Source organism: Uranotaenia lowii, chromosome 1 (assembly GCF_029784155.1).
Source record: "Uranotaenia lowii strain MFRU-FL chromosome 1, ASM2978415v1, whole genome shotgun sequence".
NCBI classification, from domain to species: domain Eukaryota; kingdom Metazoa; phylum Arthropoda; class Insecta; order Diptera; family Culicidae; genus Uranotaenia; species Uranotaenia lowii.
In genome coordinates this window covers 201,476,949-201,485,103 of record NC_073691.1, presented here as the reverse complement: position 1 = coordinate 201,485,103, position 8,155 = coordinate 201,476,949, and the positions used below count along the sequence as shown (strand labels likewise).

The 8,155-nt window shown below is 33.3% G+C and overlaps 2 protein-coding genes across 3 annotated transcripts in view; both read left to right on the top strand.

Moving 5' to 3' along the window:
* LOC129744159 (elongation of very long chain fatty acids protein AAEL008004-like) overlaps positions 1-8,155 on the top strand; it is a 558,472-nt gene that overhangs the window by 158,601 nt on the left and 391,716 nt on the right. The window lies entirely within an intron of this gene.
* The window catches only part of LOC129744151 (elongation of very long chain fatty acids protein 7-like), a 119,807-nt gene that overhangs the window by 97,891 nt on the left and 13,761 nt on the right, over positions 1-8,155 (top strand). The window lies entirely within an intron of this gene.

Here is an 8,155-nt window from a genome sequence, read left to right as displayed (position 1 = left end):
TACGTTCCCATATTCATTTGATATTTATTCGTTGGGAGCATAGATGCTAAGATATTTCTATGCTCCTTGGTGTTGGGCCTTGCGATTCTTCCTTCAGGGGACGGAAATGAGGTTTTTCTACAGAGAGTCCCAAATTTAACAATACAATAATAAAAGAAATTTCTTTAACCATTATACACTGTTTAATTCTGGATCCCTGTACCATCATCTCAGGTCATCGACCATGGTTATAGCGCCATTGCTCGCTTTTGAAAAGATTTGAAAGAGCAGAGAAATTATTAATACAGCACCAAAATCCTTAGAATTTTTCCATTCCAAAAGATTTCAGCACCAAAAGGAATACATTCTAAAAACTATTATTTATTATTAGATTTAATAACAATGATTAAAACAACGTGCGTTGCGTGCAATATATAATATCATTAGTTCTGCGTTATGTTTCCAGTATTGGTATTTATACAATTCGGTTGGCATCTACTAGAATTATCAGATCAATACACCACGACAGTGCCTAATATATATTTATCGAATAACTGCTTTTACTTATCCTTGGACAAAATTGCCTAGTTACCTCATTAATCTTTCGAATCCAATCGAGAAATATGCGTATAATTTGAATAGTTCTAACGATAGGCATGAATTTGATTTATTGTCAATGAAGATAGGATTTTCATTTCTGGTAAGTTAACTTGGTGTCTGGATTGGTGTTGATTTTTCTCCCTTATTATCTTTTGAGAATGAAAAAAAAAAGTGATCAAATAATTGATCACGTATTAATTGTCAGTCACTCGGATTTTTTATTGTTACATGAATTTTCACGTTTTTGATTCTTCTCAATTCAAAAAGAAAAAGTTTTGGGATGTAATAAAAGTGCAAACAGTTCATGAAAATATCATATTTTTGAAAAAAATATAATTCCAATTTCCTAAGTTTAGAAAAAACAAAAATCGAACAAGCTTTTCACCATGAACTCTAATAATGCCATTCAATAAGATTTTAAAAAAAAAAACTTCTCCCGGCGTAACAGTAAGAACTAGAAAGCAATCAAAGTAGCCGTTGAACGATTTCGCAGAAAGTTCGCGCACACACCACACATACAAGATTTTTCTATTCGGAATCAAACGTTCCTCCCGTTTTACGATGAAACCGTACTGGCAGAAACATGCCTTAGGAATAATTAGAAACTATCATGCTTATTGAAAAAGATCATAGGTTAAGAGAAAAAGTGAATATTAAAAATTAACTTAGCTGTGGTTCTGTTGTTCATGGTTTTGCTTCATGCTAGAAGGCCTCCATGGTTTGATGACGATGATAGTTCAGCGTTTTTCTTGTCAAGCCTCCTCCGTGTGTCATATTTTACTCAGCATATCACACTCACTATCTGGCCGCTGTTACTTATTTAATTCCACTCACACCATTCCCTCCTCCCCCAGCACCAAGAATGACCAAATTGAATCAACAATCAACACTTTTTAACTGCTGGTTGCTCAATCGATTCTAAATCGCAAGTTTTGATTTGCTTTAACACCATTATGATCAGCAGGAACAAACAAATTAACACCCGTTTAACCAAACATCCAAATTGCAAAAATGACGACGTCCATTTGTAAAAAAAACAATTTTTAACTTTTTTTGCAATTTCAACTTTTCGTTTCCTTTCTTCACATTAGATCATATCAGGTTTAATCTCCATTTTATTGCATTTTTCACAACTCAAACAATGAGCATCGTGGAAAAAGTTTGCATTTAATACACGAATGCCGTTCTCGAGAGACTACTTGTACGGAAAAGGAAAAATAATTTTCGTGGAATAACGAAGCAAAACGCGACCGTCGAAAATAAACGCGACTGCACTCGAGCAAGGCCAACTTAGCTCCTAAAGAGTGAGCTGATTCTTTTTAATAAAACTTCTAGAAACAATCTATGAAATTTGCTTTCATCGATGGTTAATTTTTTTTTTTTTTTGAATTTGTTTAAAAGTCTGGTAGATCAAAGTTAAATGATTTGAGCATAAAATAAGTTCTTTTTAGGGTAGCCTTAAATTTCTTTTAAAAAAAACTTATTCTATACTCAAATCAAACAAGCTTAATCTTCTAAACTCTTTTGCAAATTCCAAGATTCTAACCTTTGATGAAAATAAATAAAATTTTCAAAAAAAAACAGTAAGAGATAAAAATTTTTCGAATAAAATTCGCTTCATGCAAACTTGAACTAAATTTATGATTTTAGTTTGAAATTAGGCTTTAAAAAAAGCTGCAATATTGATAATGTTAAACAATACACCGAAAAAATAAAAAAAAATAAGCAGATTTTTTAGGTGAAGACCAGGTACATGTTTCTTAAACAGGCAATATTTTTCATAAAAATCAATTCTTTACTAAAAATCCTGTGGATGATGTTTTTTTTAAATACAATTTGGGATATTTTGCATAAATCAAAACTTAGCAAATTAACTCAAATTTGTGATTTTCAGCTGAGTTGTGCGTACAAACTTATTCTGATTAAAAACTTTGAAATCTGGAAATTGAATTGACAAACAAATTTTTATGTTTATGTTCTCTTGAATTTCTCAACCATTTTATGTTGATTGAAAAACTCATTCACAAGCTAAATCTTTTTCTGAATTCTAAACCTTAATTCAAAAATTGAACTTTGAATCTGTTTTCGAATTTCCATAGGATTTCCGAAATATACCAAAAATACGATTTCCGAATCTTAGTTCCAGATCAGAATTTCATGAGCCAAATCTTAGAGCCTTCATTCTTGAACCTATTATTTCAATTCTGTAGTGCTGGTTTAATCTTAATTCATTATTTCAATTATTTATTTTTAATCTGTATTGTGAATCTGATTTAAAATTTGAATTTCGAACGATGAATCAAAATTTGGTTTTCAATTTTGGATCGCCACTTAGAAGCTTTCAATGTTTAAATTTTGTGTTTGAATAAAGTTTAAGAATTTTTTTTACATTCAAATTCGAAGTTCAATTTGAATGTAAAAAAAATTCTTCTTTTTCCATATTCGGAAAACTATTATAAACATATTGAAAATGCATTTGATTTTCGAAAAACATGATTCAAATTTGATATGAAATGCAAAACCGAATTCGAACAAGGATTTCAAAGCAGCTTTTCATTCCTTATTTCTTATGATTATTCGAACTAAAAATCTAGAATCCTGAACTTGATACAAAATCAGAAATACGAAAATATGTAGAAATACAATTTTGGTAATAGGAATATGGAACCAGAACCTCCAAAATGGGTTTAATTTGAAATTTAATATTCAGACCTGAATTTCTTTGATAAGGTTGCCAAATTGCCGGGTTTTAAACGGATTGGCCCCTTTATGTAATATTAAATTAAAGCAATTTCTAGGTAGATAATTGTTTTCGAATGGTAAAATTGTATAAACGGGAAAATATTTCGGCTTTTTCAGTAAATTAACGGATCCATAACACCTTCTCTTCTTATTCGACGTTTCTTTCTTTATTTGAACTTTTTCACACGAATAGAAAATTAGAGATGAAGAAACACAATTTTCAATTCCTGTGAAAAAGTTCAAATAAAGAACGAAACGTCGGAATAAGAAGAGAAGGTGTTTTGGATCCGTAAATTGACTGAAAAAGCCGAAATATTTTTCCGTTTATGCAATTCCTAGGTTTTGACAAAAATTAACTGGTTTTGCCTGGATTTGGTCAACAATTTTGAAATCAAATACCCGGATTTTGCCAGGTTTTTATACAAGACAGTCCGGATTTGTCCGGCCCGGATACGTGCTGAAAAAAAATCTGACAACCTTCTTTTATGACCAAGTGAAAAAATTTTGAAAAACTGTAGCAGAATTTTGAACTTAAAATGGGGTTTCGAGGTTTTGGTATTAGTTTTTAGTTCAGATAGTTATTCTTGAATATCTTTGCTCTTACATCATTATTTGATTATGAATTTAAAATTGTGAGTGTAGAGTAAAATAGCTCGCTTGCTTTTTTGGGCCCTCAAGGGGGGGGGGGGGGGTTTAACCCCCAAACCCCCCCCCCCCCCCCCCCCGTTCCTACGGCCATGTCCAAAGTTATTCGATTTTCGCTGAATTGGTGGATTTAAGATGTTGGGATCAATGTTAAATTATCAGCAATAAAAGTTTTAAATTCATTTCATTAAGAAATAATACCAATAATACTATGGTTTATACTATACATTTTATGCAATTTCACCAATTAACAGTAAATATTTTGTGAATAATAAAAGACAAATTTTATGAGTGAATCTTATGGAGGGTTCACACCGATCTAGCAAATAGTGACCATTTTCCAACATTTCTAGATGTAGCCGGTTCACCTGACATCATAAAATGCCGTAGGAAATGGATATACGATCGTGCTGATTGGGCTAAATTTGAGCGTTTATCTAGGGAACATTTGAATCCAGATTGCAATTTCAGCGTAGCAGAATTTTCTAAAAAATTAATAGAAATAGCTACAGTAAGTATACCAAGAACAAGTGATGTATTAAGCAAGAAGTATGTGCCGTGGTGGAATCACGATATTGCTCAGGCAGTAAAACTGAGAAGGAAACGACTTAGAGCGTTGCGAAGGCTTGATGATAACGACCCTAGAAAACCTTATGCTCTTAAAGAATTCCAACAAGCTCGTTCAGCCAGTCGAAAATTAATTCATGAAGCAAAGCAAAAAACTGGGAACATTTAGTGCAAAACATTAATCCTGAAACACCAATGGCTAGTGTTTGGAATAGCATTAATCGGTTACCCCGACGGTCCATCCAATGATGGAACTCTAGTGTCAAACGCCATCGCTGACGAATACGAAAAACGTTTTTCTGATGCGAGCTACTCGAACTCCTTTCTCAGGAAAAGAACTAGACTAATTAACAGACCCAGTCAAAATTGTTCTATCAATTCAACTTTGCGATACAATAATGATTTCACCTTTGATGAGCTGTTGTTTGCCCTGGATCGTAGGAGTGGAAAATCTACAGGAACAGATAACATAGGTTTTCCTCTATTACAACATTTACCAACACTTTCCAAAATATGCAGGCTGAATATGTTTAATGAAATCTGGCACAATGGTCGTTTTCCAGATGAATGGAAAGAAGGCACGATCATTCCCATCCCTAAAGGATATCGGCCAACCACATTACTCAGTTGCTTAAGCCAGCTCTTCGAACGGCTCATTAATAGACGCCTCATAACGGAACTAGAAATATCCAAACGTCTAGATAGCAGACAGCATGCTTTTAGAACTGGGTGTGGAATCGATACTTACTTCTCGCAACTTGAAACAATATTATCCCATGAACCCAATGAACATGTGGAACTGGTAGCCCTGGATATATCTAAGGCCTATGACACGACCTGTAGGTACACTATAATTCGTACTTTGAAGCAATGGAAAATTTCTGGATGAATGCTAAACATTTTGACATGCTTCATGAACAACAGGACTTTCCGCGTTGCAGCAAATGGTATGATTTCCAATTTACGAACTGCACAAAACGGTGTACGATGTGCTTCTAGTATCAAGGGGACAAAACTCTACCGAAATACGCAAAAGATTAAGAAACGCCGTCAAAGCGGTAATTGGGTGGGCATTAGACTGCCTCAAATTTGTGTGGGAAATTCAAAACCTGTGAAATGTTGTGCGCTGCAGGCTAAAATTTATCCTAGGCCTAGTGCAAGATCTCATGCCAAATTTGGGCCAAAACGGATCACGGGAAGGGGTCGCTCAACGAGCCTGAAGTTTGTATTGGATTTTGAGACATTTTGTTCGGGAGAAACATGAAAAACCAGTATTTCATACATAACTTTTATTTCCTTGGCCCTGGTTTTCTTAAAGCCTAAAGTATGACAAATATTTTATCCGAAGACTGCAAATCGATTCGAGTTAATATAAAAAAGTTATTGGGCTTCAAAAATGGGCTAACTTTTTTAAGAGTGGTGTTCATCACGGTTAATGCTGCGTCGAATGTTCGAACGTTCCAACTGATTAACAATGATAAAGTTAGCCCATTTTTGAAGCCCAATAACTTTTTTATATTAACTCGAATCGATTTGCAGTCTTCGGATAAAATATTTGTCATACTTTAGGCTTTAAGAAAACCCGGGCCAAGGAAATAAAAGTTATGTATGAAATACCGGTTTTTCATGTTTCTCCCGAACAAAATGTCTCAAAATCCCATACAAACTTCAGGATCGTTGAGCGACCCTTTCCCGTGATCCGATTTGGCCAAATTTGGCATGAGATCTTGCACTAGGCCTATGATCAATTTTAGCCTGCAGCGCATAAGATTTTACAGGTTTTGAATTTCCCACACAAATTTGGGGCAGTCTAATGTTCATTCATCATCGCTAAACTTGTTGCAATTCAGAATAGGTTTTTAACATAAAAATCTTTAATAAAAAAAGGTAAATTGTTAACTCGCTACGCCACTGGATTTTACGGTTATAAGGCTATGATCATTTAGTATCCGGGCAGTTACAAACGTGTGTATTTTAAAAACTATTCATTTGATCGAAAAACTTTCTATGGAGGAAATGAAGTTGTTAATATAACATTTAAACTAAAAATATAAAAAAAAATATTTATCAATGATTTAAAGAAATACTCTAACTTTTTCATAAAATCTCTTTTTTAACTTTGCACACTTTTTTCAGTCATGTTTTGATTTATTTTTTTTACCACAGAACCAAAACCTTTGCAAAATCATGATATTTTACACAAACTCACCTGGAAAAAGCAATTGGAATCTGGTTGGAACCTTTTCATGAGTTGGTATCTCGAAGAAATTGATCTTTTAAATCCGGTTTTAACATAATTTTTTTTGTCCATCAGAACACATCTGTCATATTGCGTAAAAACCGGATGCACAGATTGCGATCTTTGGATCTGATCATTATTAGTTATTTTCTTGGTGTCTACTAGTCAGGCAAAACTTTTTGCCTCTGCCGGAAGTGGATTTTTTGCATTATGTAGGGAGTCTTCATTCAGTTATCCCAAATAACCATAAACTTTTCACCATATTTAAGATCGAGAGTTGCACTCCGATAGTTGATTTGAACTTCGTGTGGATCCTAGAGTGGCTCCTTATACTTAATAACCATTTGGTACGAAAAAAAATCAGAAAAAATCAACAGTTCATGAGCCTTCGAGTCAACAATGAAGAATTTTCGAGGCATAAAATGCGCAAAAGGAGCAAATTTGTGCAAAATTATTTTTATCATGTCTTTTTGCATAGTAAATATCTCATACACACGTAAACTTAAAAATCTATAAAAAATAGGCAAGATAGTCCTTTTCATAACCAACACATCGCTACTAAATTTTTGCATATCCGAGCTCTATTAACGCAGCTATCACCAAAATAAAGTGCCCGGATACTAAATGATCATAGCCTTACTAAATACTTTTTTTTATTTATGTTAGCGAAAGTTACTAGGAACGTTCTTAAAAAATAAGCACTTGGCGATAGTTAGTTCAATTAAATGCAAGCTTAACAATCGAAAGTTCTGACTTAGTTCTGACAGACAGACTCAATATTAAATTCATATACCGAACTCAAATTGGAACTTTTTAATGCCTTTATTCGTAGCTATCCAAGATGAAGTTCGGCAAAAATGGGATTAATTTTGAGTTCGCAGTTTGAACTCCGATTTGAACCATCGCAAGGAAGAAAAATGAAACTCAACTTGAAATTCAGAGAATTGAACTATATTTTAAACCTTGATCAAAATTATTTTTGAGTTCAAAAGTAAGAGCATGAAGCAAACAGAAAAATGTTTACGTTTTTTCACACATTCACATTTTTTACTTATTAAAATCGATATTAACTCACCATACATCCTGAAGGTGGCGCGATTTTAGATCAAATTTTAACAGTTTTAAATTGGCCGACAATTTAAATGCTTACACACGGATACGAGATAGTTTTGTTCAAGGCCCAATGTCAGTTCTCTGTGATAAAATCTATTAAAGATAAATCAAATTTCACATTTTTGTTTCCGAACTTGGCTGAGTTTCAAGATCGTAACCAATCATATAGTCAATATTGTTTCCACATCATTCAAACAATGATAATTTAAATTAAAAGTTATAATAGGTACAGTTTAAGAATTGGCAAAGAAAGTTAATTATTTCAATTTT